The 18,568-nt window shown below is 34.7% G+C and overlaps 1 protein-coding gene across 1 annotated transcript in view; it reads right to left on the bottom strand.

The window, feature by feature from the left end:
- FER (FER tyrosine kinase) overlaps window positions 1-18,568 on the bottom strand; it is a 430,623-nt gene that overhangs the window by 345,000 nt on the left and 67,055 nt on the right. The gene's annotated exons all lie outside the window — the stretch shown is intronic.

Below are 18,568 nucleotides of genomic sequence, written 5' to 3'. Positions count from 1 at the left end.
GTAGAACTAACTCTGCAGTCCAGCTTCACTACTACAATGAAAATACTTAAGAGTTGAATTTTACAGATTCGTTTCATTATATGAGTCCTAAATAACAAGTTGGTTCATAAAAAAGCATTTTTCATTACTATGTGTTATATGAAAATCTGTCACTATTACAATCCAGTTTATGATAAAAGAGCAAGCCAATCTCTCCATTCAAGTAAATGGTACTTTTTGTATCATGATGTTATTTCTGAAAGGGTTGACTATATCTGAAAGGTGTAAATTTGCTTTTATCTATTGTCAGTTCTAAGATATTGCCATAAATATGTAAATTTAAGGTATGCAATATTATGACTTATACACATACTGTAAAATGATTACTTACATTAAACTTATATTCATTTCCATTTTCCTTTAGAGAGATGACATTTAAGATCTACTTTCTTTTTTTGGTTGTTTTGTTTTGGGTCACACCTAGCAGTGCTCAGGGGTTACTCCTGGCTCTATGCTCCGTAATCGCTCCTGGGAGGCTCAGGGGACCATATGGGATGCCTGGATTCGATCCACTGTCCTTCTGCATGCAAGGCAAACACCTTACCTCCATGCTATAAGATCTACTTTCTTAGGCTGGAATGATAGTTCAGAAGATAGGATGCTTGTCTTTCCTGCACTTCTCTCCACCTCTTGCATTTTGGGACATACCAATGCAGGGGTAACTCCTGGCTGTGTACTCAGAAATTATTCATGGCAGTGTTCATGCAGCCAATCCTGGCATACATAAGCCTCCCAGGAACATACCCTGACTGCAAAGTTAGGAGTGAGCCTCCAGCATTGGCAGGTATGGCACAAAGACAAAAAACAAACAAATAAGAAAAGAAACTACTTATCTTATAATACAGTACTGCTTATAGAATAACTATGCTATTAGAGTCTCAGAATGTATTCACCTTATTAACTAAGGTTTGTACCCTCTGATTGACATCTGTTCACTTCTCTTCAGCTACAGTTTCTCCATTCTTTCTATTTCTATGACTTCATAATTTTTAGACCCTATATTAGTACTCGTCATTTTCTCTGACATGTTTCACTTAGCATAATGCATCTGAACTTGACTTATGTTGTATTTACTACCTTCCTTCAGGTCAAATATAAACATTTGTGTGCACATGTATGCATGCACACACATCCCCAGAAGAGGATTTGCCCACTCATGTTGGAGTTCAACGTTTACAATTTTGTTTTATTTTATTTGGGTTATTTTGGGAAAGGAGGGGAACAAAAGTGCTTGGAGTTACTCTCTATAATGCTTAATGGAGTGAGGTGCGAAAGAGTCTAAGGCTCCCACATACAAGCCATGTGCTCCAGTTCCTTGAACTACCTCCTTCAGCACCTACTTTTGGAAAAAGTTCCATCATGTTTCCAAAGTAGGGAGACTTTGTAAAATAGTTACAACCCACCAATGGTATACAGGTTAAATCCTTTATTCCACTGCCTCAGCACCACTTTTTATCTCTTTTGTTCTTTATAATAGTTATACTAAAAGGCATAATATGGTATCTTGTGGTTATTTTCATTTCCTTATTGACTAAAGATATTGCACATATTTTTCATATATTTTCTGTCTTTTTTTCGAAAATGCTTATTAAGATCCTCTGCCCAAGGAATATAGCATGTAGAATAGAATAGCATGTAGGGTGCCTGACTCACACAAAGCCAAGCCAGCTTCAGTCCCTAGTACCGCAGTCCCTCAAACCCACCAGGAATGATTTCTAAGTACAGAGACAATGGTAAGCCCTGGGCACTGCCAGATATGGGCCCCAAATAACAAAAATAAAAACAAAACAAAAATAAGATTCACTGGCAATTTTAATCTGTTGGATCTTCTTATTTGATTGTGGTTATAGGTATTTAGATATACAAGTTCATGATGTATGGGATCCTAACCTCTCAGAAGATATCGGTACCTTGCATATATTTTCAGACTCCATTATTCTGTGCAGAATCTTTTTTTTTTCTTTCTGCTTGTTGACTTTTTCATTACTTGTTACTTGCTACTTTTAATGTTATACACAAAATAACTCATGCCAAGATATATGTCAAACATCTTCTAAAAACGATTTAGATTTTTTCAGTGTATAAATCTCTCATTTTCTAAGCAATTTATTTCCTAGGATTTTCAATTTTGTTTTTATTTCTGGCCAAGTTGCTCTTGGGGTTGCTCCAGAAATTATTTGGAAAACTATATAGTACCAGGGACCAAACTCATCTCCTAAATATAAAACAGGCATTTAAGAATCTGCTTGTGCTGTTTCTCCACATAGAACTTGACTTTCTTTGACATAATTATATGAAAATTTTTAATTTATTTATCTTGTCTTCAAGTTTCACATAAAAAGACAAGATGCTTTTATGTATTAATTTTATGGCCTGCCACGTTACTTAAGTTTATTTCTAAAAGTTTGATGTCATACTCTTTAGAACTTTATGCGTGTTTGTATATGTATTAATATTATACATACATATATTGTGTACATATATACATATATATCATATACAAACACATATAATAATTATGGGATATGTAAAAAGTGTTAGTTTTACTTTCTTTACTAGTATGAATCTTTTGTCTAACTTTAATTTTTCAAATGTTGTGGCTAAACTTCCAATACTATGTTGTAAAATTGGACATCTTTGCCTTGTGTCAAAAAATTAAAGGAAAACTATTCAGTTTTCACCACTCTGAAATTCTAACAGCTATGTGTTTATAGCATAAGGCTTTAACTATAAGGTAAGTTCTTTTTTATCTCCATTGTATTGAAAAGGGTTGTTTTTTCTATAATAAACAGATGTTGAAACTTACTTTTCCTTTGCTTGATGAGTTATACTGATTGATTTCCATGTATTGACCTATCTTTGCATCTCTGGAATAAGCCCTACATGGTCATCCACAGTTCTTTTTATGTATTGTTCAAATTGGTGCACTGAATAAGATTTTCTTGAGGATATTTTTCAGATACTGGGCTGTAATTTTCTATTTTATTGATCTGTTTGTTAGCCTTTGATATCCCCATATATATATATATATAGAAGTTGTTAGGAAGAATAGGTAATAGGTCTCTGATGGTTTATTGGTAAAATTCAGTGATAAACTAATATGGTTTTGGGCTTTTGTTTGGGAAGACTTTTGATAATTTCTATTTCTTTGCATGTTGTAAGCCTACCAAGTTTTTGTATTACCTCTTGATTCAGTCAAAGCAGGATTATAAAAAAAAATATATCTTAAATTTATTCCAGGTTCTTCTATTCAAAATGCAGCTATTCTCTAGGCTATGTGTTTTATGTATTTGTTGTAAAGAGTTTCCTTTCAGAGCCTACTAATTAACACTTTCTTTGTTTTCTTCACACAAGGAGTTGCCAATTTTCTTTTAGTTGTTACTGTTTTTGTTTTGGGGCCACACCCTTTGACTCTCAAGGGTTACTCCTGGCTATGCACTTAGAAATAGCTCCTTGCTTGGGGGGACCATAAGGACGCCAGGGGATAGAACCATGGTCTGTCCTAGGCTAGTGCTTGCAAGGCAGACACCTCATCTCTAGTGCTACCGCTATGGCCCCACAATTTTCTTATTCTCTAAAAAATAAGCTGTTATTTTATAGGACTTTTTTACTTAGATTTTATTTCCCATCTAATTTTTAGTACTTCCTTCCTTCAACTGACTTGAGTTAAATTTGTTATTCTTTTGCTAGTGCTTAAGATGTGAGATTAGGATGTTTATTTGAGCCTTTTATTTTTTCCTGTTATAAGCTTGCATTTAATTTAATTTTCCTCTTAGTACAACTTCTGCTGTTTCCAATATATCTGATAACTTAGGTTTTTACTTCATTAAGGAAGAAATAAATTTATGCAAACAAAAAATATTTTCATTTCTTCCTTGATTTCATGACTGACATAATAATTATTCAATATAATTTTGTTTTGTCCTCAACTGTTTTATGACCAGGAATTTAGGAATTGTGAGTGCTCAATAGTAGTTGTATGACAAGATAAATTCAGTCATAGAGTGGTGAATTATACTTAAATAATTGGTAGCTTTGGGTAATATAAATATTTTTTTTTTTTGGTTTTTGGGCCACACCCGTTTGACGCTCAGGGGTTACTCCTGGCTAAGTGCTCAGAAATTGCCCCTGGCTTGGGGGGACCATATGGGACGCTGGGGGATCGAACCGCAGTCCGTTCCCTGGCTAGCGCTTACAAGGCAGACACCTTATCTCTAGCGCCACCTTCCCAGCCCCAAAAATTATTTTATCTGGGCCAGAAAAATAGTACAGTGGGTAAGGCACTTCTGAGCATCTGGCCAACCATCCTGGATCAATACTTGCATCCTATATGGTCCTTCAAGTACTGTCAGGAGTAATTAATAAATGCAGACTCAAAAATAAACCCAAGTATCACCTGGTTTGCCACCCGAAAATAAAATTATTAATCAGTCAATTCATGAACACAGATTATTTTTCCATTTATTTGTGTCTTCTTTAAATTTAGTGCACAGATCTTTCATTACTTGCAACTCTGAATTGAGTTTATTCTTATGCATTTATTATAACAAAATTCTGATGTTTAAAAACATTCATTTTAAGGGACCTGAGTTGATAGCACAGTGGTCAGTGGTTTGCCTTGCACACAGCTGGCCTGGAACAGACCCACGTTTGATTCCTATTATTCTATATGGTCCACCACACCTGCCAACACTGATTTCTGTGCGCAGACTCAAAAGGAGTAACCCCTGAATACTGCTGGGTGTGGACCAAAAACAAAGCAAAACAAAAATCAATTTTTTGATGTTTCATTGTAAGTGTGTTGACTTTTACACAATTTTATTAAATTTATTTATTAGTACTAATAGATATATTTGTAATATCATCTAGAGTTATCTATATATAAATTATAACAATATAACAATAAAGATAATATTGCCACTTTGCCAATTTGGGTGCCTTTTAAATGACAGTTTTTAAGTGACCAAGAAAACACAAAATAACCTCTCATTAAGAATACAGTGTGGGGCCGGGCAGTGGCGCTAAAGGTAAGGTGCCTGCCTTGCCTGCGCTAGCCTTGGACGGACCGCGGTTCGATCCCACGGTGTCCCATATGGTCCCCCAAGCCAGGAGCAACTTCTGAGCACATAGCCAGGAGTAACCCCTGAGCATTACCGGGTGTGGCCCAAAAACCAAAAAAAAAAAAAGAATACAGTGTTAGGGGCCGGAGAGATGAAGACATTTGCCTTTCATGCAGAAGGACGGTGGTTCGAATCCTGGCATCCCATATGGTCTCCTGTACCTGCCAGGCGTGATTTCTGAGCACAGAGCCAGGAGTAGCCCCTGAGTGCTGCCGGGTATGACCCAAAAACCAAAACCAAAAAAAAAAAAGTTTAATTTATGAAAATATTTTGTCAAATAATACAAAAGATAAAGAAAAGAATTTCATGATGGAAGAAAAAGTCAATTTATATGAAGGAAATAAAAATCTTAAAAATTTACCATCAAATAAGCAAGTTAAATCATTTACTTTAAAAAATTATAATCCAGGGGTCGGAGAGATAGCAGAGCGGTGTTTGCCTTGCAAGCAACCGATCTAGGACCCAAGATCGTTGGTTCGAATCCCGGCGTCCCATATGGTCCCCCATGCCTGCCAGGAGCTATTTCTGAGCAGATAGCCAGGAGTAACTTCTGAGCACCACCGGTGTACCACCCCAAAATTATAATCCAAACATATTTATAGATTTACAGATCTATAACTTTTATAGATTTTAAGTAATAGCAAATATACAAAATACACAATGTAAAAGCTGATTAAGTGCACGAACTGGAACAAATTTATTACTAGAATCAAACATTTCATATCTCCTCTCAAAAAATAAAGAGGTTTATAAAAGAGATGAACATCACGAATAACCATCTTAGACTAACCGTCACTTATAGAACACACCAGCCAATAAGAATGAACTATCAAGTGTGTCAAAAAACAGTTATCATAACAGCATATTTTAAATATCTGCAAATTTTATGGAACTCAATCATACATACACTGGAAAATAGTACAAAATATTTGAAATAGAAATATTTGTGGAGGAATAGAATAAATATATTTAAAAATTAAATAATAAACATTTAATATATAATAAAAGAAAAATCAAATAGGAAAGTAAAATTTATTCTAGCATGTATAAAAAAAGACTGGATGTAGTCAAAATGTTAGAGAAGACAGTCCAAGAAAAAGGGGGGAAAAGAACTCTAAGCATTATTCAAGAGAATAATGACCTTAACTTAATAAATAACCTGATCTTCCATTTCAGTATATAAAGAGGAGAGCAGAAAAAATGAAATTTAAATTATGTCAGAAAATTATAGATTTGAGAGTGGAAAACAATATAATATAAAACAGAAAAATCAATAGATTGTTCAATTGAGATAGTATTAGTAAATTCAGAAAATATTAGTAAACTCAGAAATTAGTAAAATCATAAAATGTTATTAAAATTGATAAACTTTTACCCAATCTGATGAGGGAAAAAAGAAAGGGAGCAAAAAGGAAGATCAATAATTTAAGTTTTAAAAAGTAAAAAGGTTCAATAGATACTAAAGCATTGACGGGATCAGAAAGAACATATCAAGAGTATATCAATATAGCAACTATCCCTATATATGGTTAATCCAAGCACATCTCAAGCACCCCCACATGATCCCTTAAATGAGTGTGAGTGCATCAAGAGTAAATCCCAAGTTCATCCAGGTGTAACCCACCAAAAAAAATAAAATAAAAATATTAATAATATAAAAAGATAATAACTTTGATGACTCAAAAAAGTGAAAAAATAAATACCTGTATATTTACATATATATATATAAAATAAATTTTGTCTTGGGACTAGAGCAGTGTCACAAGTGGTAGGTTGTTTGCCCTGTACGTGCTGATCTAGGATGGACTGCGGTTTGATCCCCCAGTGTCCCATATGTTCCCCTAAGCCAGGAGCAATTTCTGAGTCCATAGTCATTAGTAACCCCTCAGTGTCACCGGGTGTGGTCCAAAAACAAAAAAATAAATAAATAAAAACAAACTTTTCTCTTAGCTAAAACCAAGTTTGGGGGAGCAAGGGGATGAGTTAAAGTGGATGCCAAAGCATGCCTGGATTAGGAATAGATCATCTCAATTCAGTAAAGGAGATGCCTTTCTGGAAGGTTTAAGTGTAAATATATGTTTAAAGTTAATTCCATCCTGCCTTCAGGACCTCACCCATAAAATTAAACTTTTGCAAAAAGAAATAATAAAATTAGTGAGTAAGACTTCTACTTCCTTACACAAGGAAAACTGTAGACAAATCTTCCTCAGGATCACTGATCTTAAAATTTTAAGTTTTGAAAATAAAATTTAATTTAATAAAATAAAAAAATAAAATAAAATTTATATTTTTAAAAGTACTACATTAAGACTAAGAGATTTAATCTAGAAAACCATAAATATTTAAACATTTGAAAGCCTGAATAAATTTCAACATATTAAGAAACTGAAAAGAAATAATTACACAAGAAAAAAAAAAAATCTAACACTTATTCCTGAAAATAACAACTCTCTTAAACCTGGATAGGAATTTCCACATGTTTACAAGAAATAGCTACAAAAAAAACCCTTATAGCTAATATCAGACTTAATGATATAAACAATATTTTTCTATAAGCATGGAATAAAACATGAATGTCTGATGTCAATTCTTATATTCAGCTTATACCTAAGTTTTTAATAGAGAAAAAAAGATTAAAGAAAATAATATGGAACCAAAATTGGTAAAGAAATAATAAAATTATCTTTGCAAATAAAGTTATCAGTTCTGTGGAATACAGAATATTAAGCTATAAAAGATAAAGATAAATCATGCAAAGTTGAGTTTATGAGATTCATATATGGTAATAATGAACAACAGAGAAATAAAATTTAGGGGGAAAAGTACTTAAATACCATAAAAAATATAAACACAAGAAAATTGGAAAGAACTATAAACCAAATAGTATTAAAAATCAAAAAGAAAAATAAACTGGCAATAGTATCATAGTCAATGAGATTTATCCAAGGCACAATTGTTAGCAATAAAAACATTTAAATAAGCAATATTCCTAGATATAAAACATAAAAGTAAATGATGTAAACAGAGGAGACATTTTACAACTTTGGATCAGATAGAGACATCTTTTCAGAAAAAAAAATCAAGAAAACAATAGATATCATTTTAGGTAAAATAAATGAAATGGCTTTTGTCTCAAAATCAGTTTTGGGGGCCGAAGAGATAGCATGCACAAGGAGTGTTGTTCAAATCCTGGCATCCCCTATGGTCCCCCGAGCCTGCCAGGAGCATTTTCTGAGAGTAGAGTCAGGAGGAACCCCTGAGCATTGCCGGGTATGACAACAACAACAACAAAAAAATCAGTTTTGCAAAAATTAAAAGCACTTCTTCAAAAGGCAAGATAAAACTCATAAACATATATAACTTCTTCTCTTTTTTTGACAGATGAGCTGTTACACACTCCTTGGCAGATTCCGACTTCCATAGCCCCCATCCTGCTAACATATATAACTTCTGCAAAATCTTGGCAATATCTTCTTTCATCTCAAATCTTATGCAGTCAACAGATGAAAAAAGAAATTTAGTGACATATGGAACAGAAAACTGAGCCTAACTTTCTGAAAGAGACACACCTGAACAATCAGGATCAACATAGTCATTTTGCTCAAAGTAAAAGGCTATAAAACAATCTTAGAGGTTAATAATTTTATTTAAAAGTTGAGTGAATATATATATATATATATATATATATATATATATATATATATATATAAGATGACATAGACTTCAAGTTTTTAAAAGGCAAGAATGGCGAGTTCTAAACTATGACGGGCCAGAGCAATAGCACAGCGGTAAGGGGTTTGTCTTCCAAGCAACCAACACAGGACAAATGGTGGTTCGAATCCCTGCATCCCATATGGTCCCTGAGCCTGCCAGGGGTTATTTTTGAGCACGGAGCCAGGAGTAACCCTTGTTGCACCGCTGGATGTGACCCAAAAAACAAAATAAATAAAATAAAAATAAATTATGAAGGGATAGGTACATCAAAACTCACATTCCGCCCTCAGCCTTCAGAAATCCCTCTATCCTCTTATCCCCCAATCCTGATCCATCACACTTCCTTATTTAACCCTATTACCCTCAGTTATTAACCCATTAGGTACCAAGACCAACCTCCTGCTCCAATAAACCACCACCAGGCTCCCAAATCGAAAGTAACCCTCCCAGCCTCACATCACATGCCTTGGCAAGAAACTACAGTCAACACACCTGCTGACTCATGCTTTATGGCTCTTCTTCTCACCCTCCTAATCATGGACTGTTGAATGCTATGGTTTCAGGCCCAGAAGGACCCCAGCCCAAGGACATTCCCTCATGGCTACAAAAAACTTCACAAACCCAAAAAGACACAATGTGTGATGAAAAACTGCCCTGGATTCTACTTCCCACAAGAATATCTCAAAAGACTCAATGGGGAAGCTTATATTTCCTTTATGTGTTTAATACCATCATAATAATGCCTCTTAGTCTGTTTATTCCCAAAAGTAAGTTAGCCTTGTAAACAGTATTTTTTCTTTAATGCCTTTTATAAATGTATTTGTTTCTTCTATTTTATACACACACACACATACCTTTTTTCTTTTTCTCTTTCTCTCTCCAACCTCACCTGTTTTGATTCTTGGTTCAAAAACAAGGAAAGTCTACAAGAAAAGTCTTGCCTGGGATAAAAGCTCAGGTCAAAACCAGGGCACAGAGATTGTGCAGACTATCATTCTCACCTCCAAATCCACCAGCACAAAACTTTTTTAAGAAGTTGTTGGACTGGTTTTTTCCTTTTTGTTTCTTTCTTTCTTTGTTTCTTTCTAGCTGATGGTTTTGAATTCTGGTTTATTCTTTTTTTTAATTTTCTTGTACTTTTGTTGTTACTCCCTTATTGTTTTTTGGGTCTTTTTTTGTCTTTGTTTTGTTTCATTACCTTTTTCTTCTTTTTTTCCCTTTCTTCTTCCAAATGGATATTTACAACACCTAGAGGGACCCTTCCCATATCTATTCATATATCTTCAATAGAGCCACATTACTGGAATCACCTTGATCAGGTGGAGGGGGGAAAATAGATGGTACCAAAACCAGACAGTCATATGTTCATTTGGTGGAAATAAAATAATGATCATACTTGAATACCAAATCCAAAGTCAATGACAACGAATCAATACCCAATCTACAAGCTGTACAAGGGGGGAACAGTTGCACTAGCATTATGGAGGGTAAAGGAGGGTGATGTGGGATGCATGCTGGGAACTGGGGAGAAGGAGGACAACTGGTGGTGGGAATGTCCCTCATTCATTATCACTATGTGCCTTAAATATTACTGAGAAAGATTTGTGATTCACTTTGACCACAAAAAATTTAAAAAAAATAAAAGTAAAAAAAAAGTCTTGCCTGGGATAAAAACTCAGGTCACAACCAGGGAACAGAGATTGTGTAGACTATCATTCTTACACCCAAATCCACCAGCAATATAATATGGCACCATCCCTTTTTGCATAGGCACTCTAAATAAGGGGAAATCTTATACATAGAAACAATCTCTTATCTACTAGGGATAAGAACCAATACATTTCATAATACAGGGAAGCCTCCCACTTGAACATGTGTCATGTGGACCCAACTTGGTCTCCATGTAATTGAACAGCGACCGTCCAACCCAGAACCCCAGATCCGAGATGTGGAACCGACACAGATCCCAGCAACAGCACCAGGAACCAAATTCCTCCCTAGGAAATATATAATACCACTCTGGCACCACTTGCAACAGTTTTGATATGACACCCTGACATGAAAAAAGGCAATAACTTGATCTAAGAGAGGGTTGCCCTAGCTCATCACCTAATAGTATGATGTAATCAGAAGACATGTCATCCTTTGCTCTAAGGAAAAACCAAAATCACTAACTACAGAAGACTGACCTTGACAAAAATGGGCTGGGCAGAACCTATCGAGGAACCAATGAGAAAGATCCTAGCTTAGGCTTTGTACAAAAACAAAGATAACTAATTCCAGATGTCTGACTTTGAAAACTGTGACTGAGCAGAACTTCTGGAACCATACTGAAAGACTCTATCCTAGGCTCTGTCCCAGGATCTGAGCAAAAACCAAAACCACTAATTACAGAAGACTGATTACAACAGTGATGGAACAGAACTGCTAGAACCGTAAAGAATAACTCTCTCCTAGCCTTTGTCCTATGACCTACACAAATAACAAGATATCTAGCTACAGAGGCATGATGTCATCATCCACAATAAAGCAGAAATTTTCCTGGCACCATAAAAAGACCTTGGGTGTGAAAATGATTGTGTATGGAGTCTGTAGTGGTCACCATGGCAGTATGCTATAAGGATGAAGAAACCCTGTATCTCTTAGGCCAAGGGAATTCCCACTCTAATTTCCCCAATATTTACTGTGCCTTTGCAAAAAAGGAGGGGGGGTGGAGAAGGAGGAGGAGGAAGAAGAGGACGAGGAGGAAGAGGAGGAGGAGGAGGAGGAGGAGGAGAAACACAAACCTTTTTAAGTAGTAGTTGGTTTGGGGGGTTTTGACTGTTTTTGGGTTTTTTGTTTTGTTTTTATTTATTTATTTTGCTTTTGTTTTTTTGTTGTTTGTTTTGTTTTTTGTTTGTTTTTTCATAGGTGATGGTTTTGGTTTTTATTTTTTATTTTTTGTTCTTCTTGTACTTTTGTTGTTACTGCCTTATTGGTTTTTTATTCTTTTTTTTTTTGTCTTGTTTTGTTACCTTTTTCTTCTTTTTTCCCTTTCTTCTTCTAAATGGTTTTATAACACCTAGACAGACTCCTCCTAGTTCTTTTTTGTTTTCTTTTAGTTTTTCTTTTTTTGTTGTTTTTGTTTTTATTTTCTTTTTTTATTTCTTATTTATTTTATTTTCTTCTCCCTTATCTTTGCATATATCGTCAACAAAACCATATTACTGGGATCATCTTTTTCAGTATCATAATTTCAGGGGGGAAATGGATGGTACCAAGACCAGATAGTCATATGAACATTCAGTGCAAATTAAAAATGATCAGATTTGAACAGCAAACCCAAAGTCAATGACAAGAGAATTGATACCCAATTTACAACAAGCTTTACAAGTGGGGAACAATTACACTAGCATTACGGGGGTGGGGGGGGGGGGAAGGAGGGAGATCTGGAATGCATGCTGGGAACAGGGATGATGGGAGGACAACACTGGTGGTGGGAATGTCCCTCATTCATTGTCACTATGTGCCTTAAATATTACTGTGAAAGATTTGTAATTCACTTTGACCACAATAAAAATTTAAAAAAATATGTGCCCACCATAGAGGCAGGCTGAAATAGGGTAGGGAGTGGTACTAAAAGCATTGGTGGAAGAAAATGAACACTGGTGATGAGATTGGTGTTGAACTCCTATATTAATGGAAGCATTGTTAACAATAGCAAAAATCTGAAAAACAACCCAAGTATCCAAGAACTTATGAAATAATAAAGAAACTGGCATATATACACAATGGAATACTACTGGTTTTAGGAAAAAAATAAATTCATGCAAGTTGCTTCTGTGTGAATAAATCAAAAGATATTGGAAACAAAGGAGAAACAACACACGAGTTATTAGAATTCATGGGAAACTTCAAAAGCAGTATATTAGGAAAATTATAGCCTTGCAAGCATTCATCAGAAAGAAAGAGCCTAATTAAATAAATGAATGTAACAACTTAGAAAATCAGAAAAGGATCAACAACAGTGAACAAAAAAATAGGCAGATGGAAGAAAATAATGAAGTTAAGGCAGAGATTAATAAACTGGAACCCAAAAAACAATCCAAAAGAAAATGCAAGCAAGCATTGGTTTTCTAAAAAAATTAAAAAACCATTAGCAAAACTCACAAAGAAAGAGAAAGAAAATTAATAAATTGAGTTAGAAATGAAAAGGGGATATTACTACAGAACCTACAGAAAATCAAAGAGTAATCAGTGATTACATTGAGAAACTCTATGCCAAAAACAAAAGAACCTGGAAAAAAACGAATAAATTCTTGGAATCCTATAAACTCCCAAGGTTGAACCACAGTAATCGGGCATATCTGCACAGACATATCACTATTGAGAAAATTAAAACAGTAATCAAAAATCTTCCTAATACCAAAAGCCCTGGCCAAAATTGATTCACTGCAAATTCTTTCAAACATTTCAAGAGGACCTACTACCAACACTTCCCAGGCACTTCCAGGAACTTAAAGAAAGAGAAACACTCCCATATAGTTTTTACAAAACTAACATCAAACTGATACCAAAAGCAGACAGAGATACCACAAAAAAAGAGAACTACAGACCAATATCCTTGATGAACACAGATATAAAGATCAACAAAAATTGTAGCAAATAGGATCCAATGCCTCATCAAAAAGATCATACACCATGACCAAGTAGGATTCATCCCAGACATGCAAGGATGGTTTAACATATGCAAGTCAATTAGCATAATACATCATAGCAATGAAAGAAAAAATAAAAACCATCTGATCATATCAATAGATGCATTGACCTATTGCATCCATAGAATAGATTGCATCAATAGATCAAGAATTCAAGAGAAGGGGCCGTTGAGGTGGCACTAGAGGTAAGGTGTCTGCCTTGCAAGTGCTAGCCAAGGAAGGACCGTGGTTCGATCTCCTGGCGTCTCATCTGGTGCCCCCAAGCCAGGGGCAATTTCAGAGCGCTTAGCCAGGAGTAACCCCGAGCATCAAACGGGTCTGGCCGAAAAACTAAAAAAAAAAAAAAAAAAAAAAAAACAATGCAAGAGAAAGCATTTGATAAGGTCCAACACCTATTCATGATAAAAACTCTCAGCAAGATAGGAATTAAACAAACTTTTCTAAATATAATCAATATAATCTACCACAAGCCCACAGAAAATAAAAAAGGTTGCCCATTCTCACTACTTTTATCTAACATAGTCCTGAAGTATTTATCATAATAATTAGTCAAGAAAAAGATATCAAGGGCACCTAGCTAAGAAAGGAAGAAATCAATCTATAATTGTTTGCCGATACCATAATACTATATTTAGAAAATCCTAAAGACACTAACAAAAGGCTTCTATAGACAACAGATTTATATAGTAAAGTGGCAAGCTACAAAATTAACACTTAAAAAGCCATAGCATTTTTATACAGAAGTAATAAAAAAGAAGAAAAAGACATTACAAAAACAACCCCATTCACAATTGTGCCTCAGAAAATCTAGTACCTTGGAATCAATTTAACTAAAGAGTTGAAAGACCTATACAAAGTAACCTATAAAACACTGTTTCAAGAAATAAAGGAGGACACAAGAAAATGGAAACATATACCCTGCTCCTGGATTGGGAGGATTAACATCAGTGAAATGGCAACATTTCCCAAAGCACTGTAGAGATTTAATGTAATCCTTCTAAATAACACCCATGACATTTTTTTTTAAAAAGTGGATCACCCACTCCTGAAATTCAATGGAAATGATTTGGAGAAAAAAGATGGGAGAATCACTTTACGCAACTTTAAATTGTACTATAAAGCAATAATATTTTCAACAGCTTGGTATTGGAATAAAGACAGACCATCAAAACAATTGAATAGACTTGAGTATTCTGAGACTGACCCCCAGGTATAGAACCAATTATTCTTTGATAAAGGGGTAACAAATACAAGATGGGGCAAGGAAAGCCTCATCAAAAAGTGGTTTTGGAAAATTGGTCAATTAAGTGCAAAAAGGTGAATTCAGATCTCTCTTTAACACTATGCACAAAGATCAAATTAAAATGGATTAAAGATCTTGATATCAGGCCTGAAACCATAAGGTACATAGGTGAAAATATGGACAAACTACTCCATGACATTGAGGCTAAAGGATCTTAAAGGAGGAATCACCACTGTCCAAGCAAGTAGAAGCAAAAATAAAAAATGGAACTACTGCCTGCTTTTAGGGCAGGATTCTCTGCAGTGCTAACTGATGGTAAGATGGAACCAGAAGACACTACACACCACCCAGACTTTGACATAGAACCTATACAGAAACCAGGATCTATAACTACAGTTATCTAACAGCAACATCTGTGATGGTGACCACAGAGAATGACTATGGAGTTGGACAACCTAGTATGCCTGGAGCCTGGAATGTAAGTTGCCAAAATACTTAGGGAGTAAGATCTCCCTGTTTTTTAGGCCAAAAGTCTTTCTTTCCAATTCCTTCCATATTTTGCTATGCCTATGCAAAGGACATCTGCCACACACACACACACACACACACACACACACACACACACACACATCTTTTTTTTTTTTTTACTTTATCTCCCATCTCTAAAGAAAAAAAAAGAAGTGTACTAAATCTTTGAGTATTGTATTAACAACTTTATTGGTGATACAATAATTTTCACAAATATAACTGCTAATAAACTCTCTTCCCTTCTTTTTTCATCTTTTTTTAAATTCACTATTTTTTTTCAATTTTTAATGACTTCACTTTCTGTCATCCTGAAACAAATGTATTATGATCAGTTATGTCAAATATGTGATACATTTTCTTTTAATAAATTTAAAAAACCTGGGAGGGGGCAGAGAGAGCATGGAGGTAGAGCATTTGCCTTGCATGCAGAAGGACAGTGGTTCAAATTCCGGCATGCCATATGGTCCCCGAGCCTGCCAGGAGCAATTTCTGAGTGTAGAGCCAGGAGTAACACCTGAGCGCTGCCAGTGGAACCCAAAAAAATAACAACCCAAAAAAAAAAAAAAAACGTGGAAATTAAACTTCCTCATGATCCAGCAATACCACTACTACAGATATACCTTAAGAACAAAAAAAAAACACAAGATAAAAATGACCTCCACATTCTTATATTCATTGCAGCACTATTTACAATAGGCAGAATCTGGATACAACCCAGATGCCCAACAAGAGATGAGTGGCTAAAAAACTTTAATATATCTATACAATGGAATACTATGAAGCTGTTAGAAAAATAAAATCATAAATTTTGCTTAGACAAGGATGGACATGAGAGTATTATGCTGAGCAAAATGAGTAAGAGCAAAAGGGATAAACAGAATAACCTCACTCATCACTGGAATGTAAGGAAAATAAAAGATAGTATGGGGATGATATTCAGAGACAATAGAGATGTAAATCAGGAGGACCATTTTATGGTAGGTAGCTTGTCACAAAGAGTGAAGAGTGCAGTTAGAATAAAGGTCTAATATAAAAGGACATTAATGGCACCCCTTCATTTGCAGTATTACAATGTCACAAAAAAAGAGAGAGAAAGAGATAGAAAGAAATAGAGAGTGAGTGAAGTAAAATGCCTGTCTTAGAGGCAGGTGGAAGAGGGTGGCTAAAAGGGAGGAGGGCATGAAGGAGGGTGAGAGGGAAACTGTCGACATTGGTGGCAGAAATATGCACTGTTGAAGGTTCTTATACATTGTGTGACTGTAACTCAATAATGAACAACTTTATCTGTAAAAAAAAATCTATTATGAACAACCTTGTAACCATGATGTTTAAATTTAAAAAAATGACAGAACAATATATCCAAGCCTAAAGCATCAACAATGGAATCAAGTGACCCAAACTTTAACAATCTAAGCTTAAAATGGACCTGCTATATAGGTAGGCTGGGGGCAGGCAGGTGGTATGGGATGCACTTGGGGAACATTAGTGGAGGGAGGTTGACACTGGTGGTGGAACTGGCCCTGATTCATTGTATATCTGAAATCCAACTATGAAGGACTTTGTAAAACACGATGGTTTCAATAAAATACAATTTAAAATAATAAAATAAAATTAGGTTAAAAAAAAGAGAAAGAAAAGAAACTCGTATACAATAGTAATTTTTTTAAATAATGTTTTTGGTACTATGAAAAAGGTTGATATACTCCTTGTTTTCTTTTGTTTTCAGGAGCGACTTCTGAGCGCATAGCCAGGAGTAACCCCTGAGCATCACCAGGTGTGACCCAAACAATTTTTAATTGTTACTGTCCAATACTCCCCTGTAAGCTCCTACAATACATTTAGTAAACTATTCCTTGCCATCTTTATTAATACTCTCATCCACACATTCCTGCCTCCTTCACCATCTTAGCAGGTCTCCATTCATAACTCCCCAAAATATTCACTAGTGTTTACAACCATGACCTCTGCCTGCTTACCCTCACAAGTCGTTTGTCTTCTTACTGATTAATTCTATTAATACTTCCTTTCATTACTTTTCTATGTAGTAAGATTTCAGTTAAACATTGCAAATAAAACACAGGACCATTTTTACTCCTTCCCCTAACCACAGTAAACTACAGTACATTTATGTTAGTTCAAATTTACAACAACAAAAGAACATTTACAATAAAAAAGGGAGCATCCTTACAGACAAGATATTAAACAGAATATTTGTAAATGTAAAGTAGATAACTGTGCTGAAACCCTAAGTGTCCTACAAAAGGGAAATAAAGAAGAACGGGCCAATTTATGGAGTCAGATAACTCTATGCTCAGGTACTAGAAATACATAAAATGGAGGTAAATTGAAAGTGCTGGCATAGGAGTATTAATTCAAAATCTATGAAAGGAGCAAACAGACCTTACTTGATACTGCTCAGTCCAAACATGCATGCAACTATTCTTGCTTCAGTGCAGAATAAAAGAAAAAATATAAACCAAAGAATTACTCATACCAAGCAAATTGCCAGAAAAAAAGGAGATTATCAGCTAAAATATGACTTTAGAATATTCAATCTGTTTTCTCTACCAATTCCTGTTTCATATAAAATTCATATAAAATTCCTGTTTTCATATAAAATGACAGCCATTTAAATTTGAATTTCAGGTAAACAACCATTTTGAATGGATTATGTGAGAGATAGGACATGCAGATTAAATGTCTTAGATTTATATTTGCATTTGCTTTATCTGGCAACCCTGTCTTCAAACTAGAGATTAGAAAATTCTTTGGGGGGGGGGGGGGCAACTAACTATGACAGTAGAAGAAGTTTAACCTATTACATTAAGAAGTTTTAAACAAAATTCTTAACAGATAGCAACAGCATATATACATTCTGCACAGAAAACAAAGTTTTCTCTAAAATTTATTCAGATCCTAAAAGCTCAATATTGAAAGAAACACATTATTTTTATCTTTTAAAAATGAAAATGCAAATATTTTTCTAACTTTAAGCAATTTTTATTTGTAATTATACAGTACTGAACTTCATGCAAGGTGTATCCTGATCGCTGCCATATTTCCACTACCCATATTTTTAAGTGTATAAAAATTTTGTGAACTGTGATATTGAAGTCAGATAATGAAAATAATAGATTAAAATTAATGAATTACCAGGTACATTATTATTTCATATTCAGTGCCTTCCATGAAAAACTAATAGTACATTTTCACCTTTATTTACCATA

Source organism: Suncus etruscus, chromosome 2 (genome assembly GCF_024139225.1).
Source record: "Suncus etruscus isolate mSunEtr1 chromosome 2, mSunEtr1.pri.cur, whole genome shotgun sequence".
NCBI lineage: Eukaryota > Metazoa > Chordata > Mammalia > Eulipotyphla > Soricidae > Suncus > Suncus etruscus.
The sequence above is the reverse complement of the archived record's forward strand: the minus strand, read 5'-3'. Positions and strand labels throughout refer to the sequence as shown.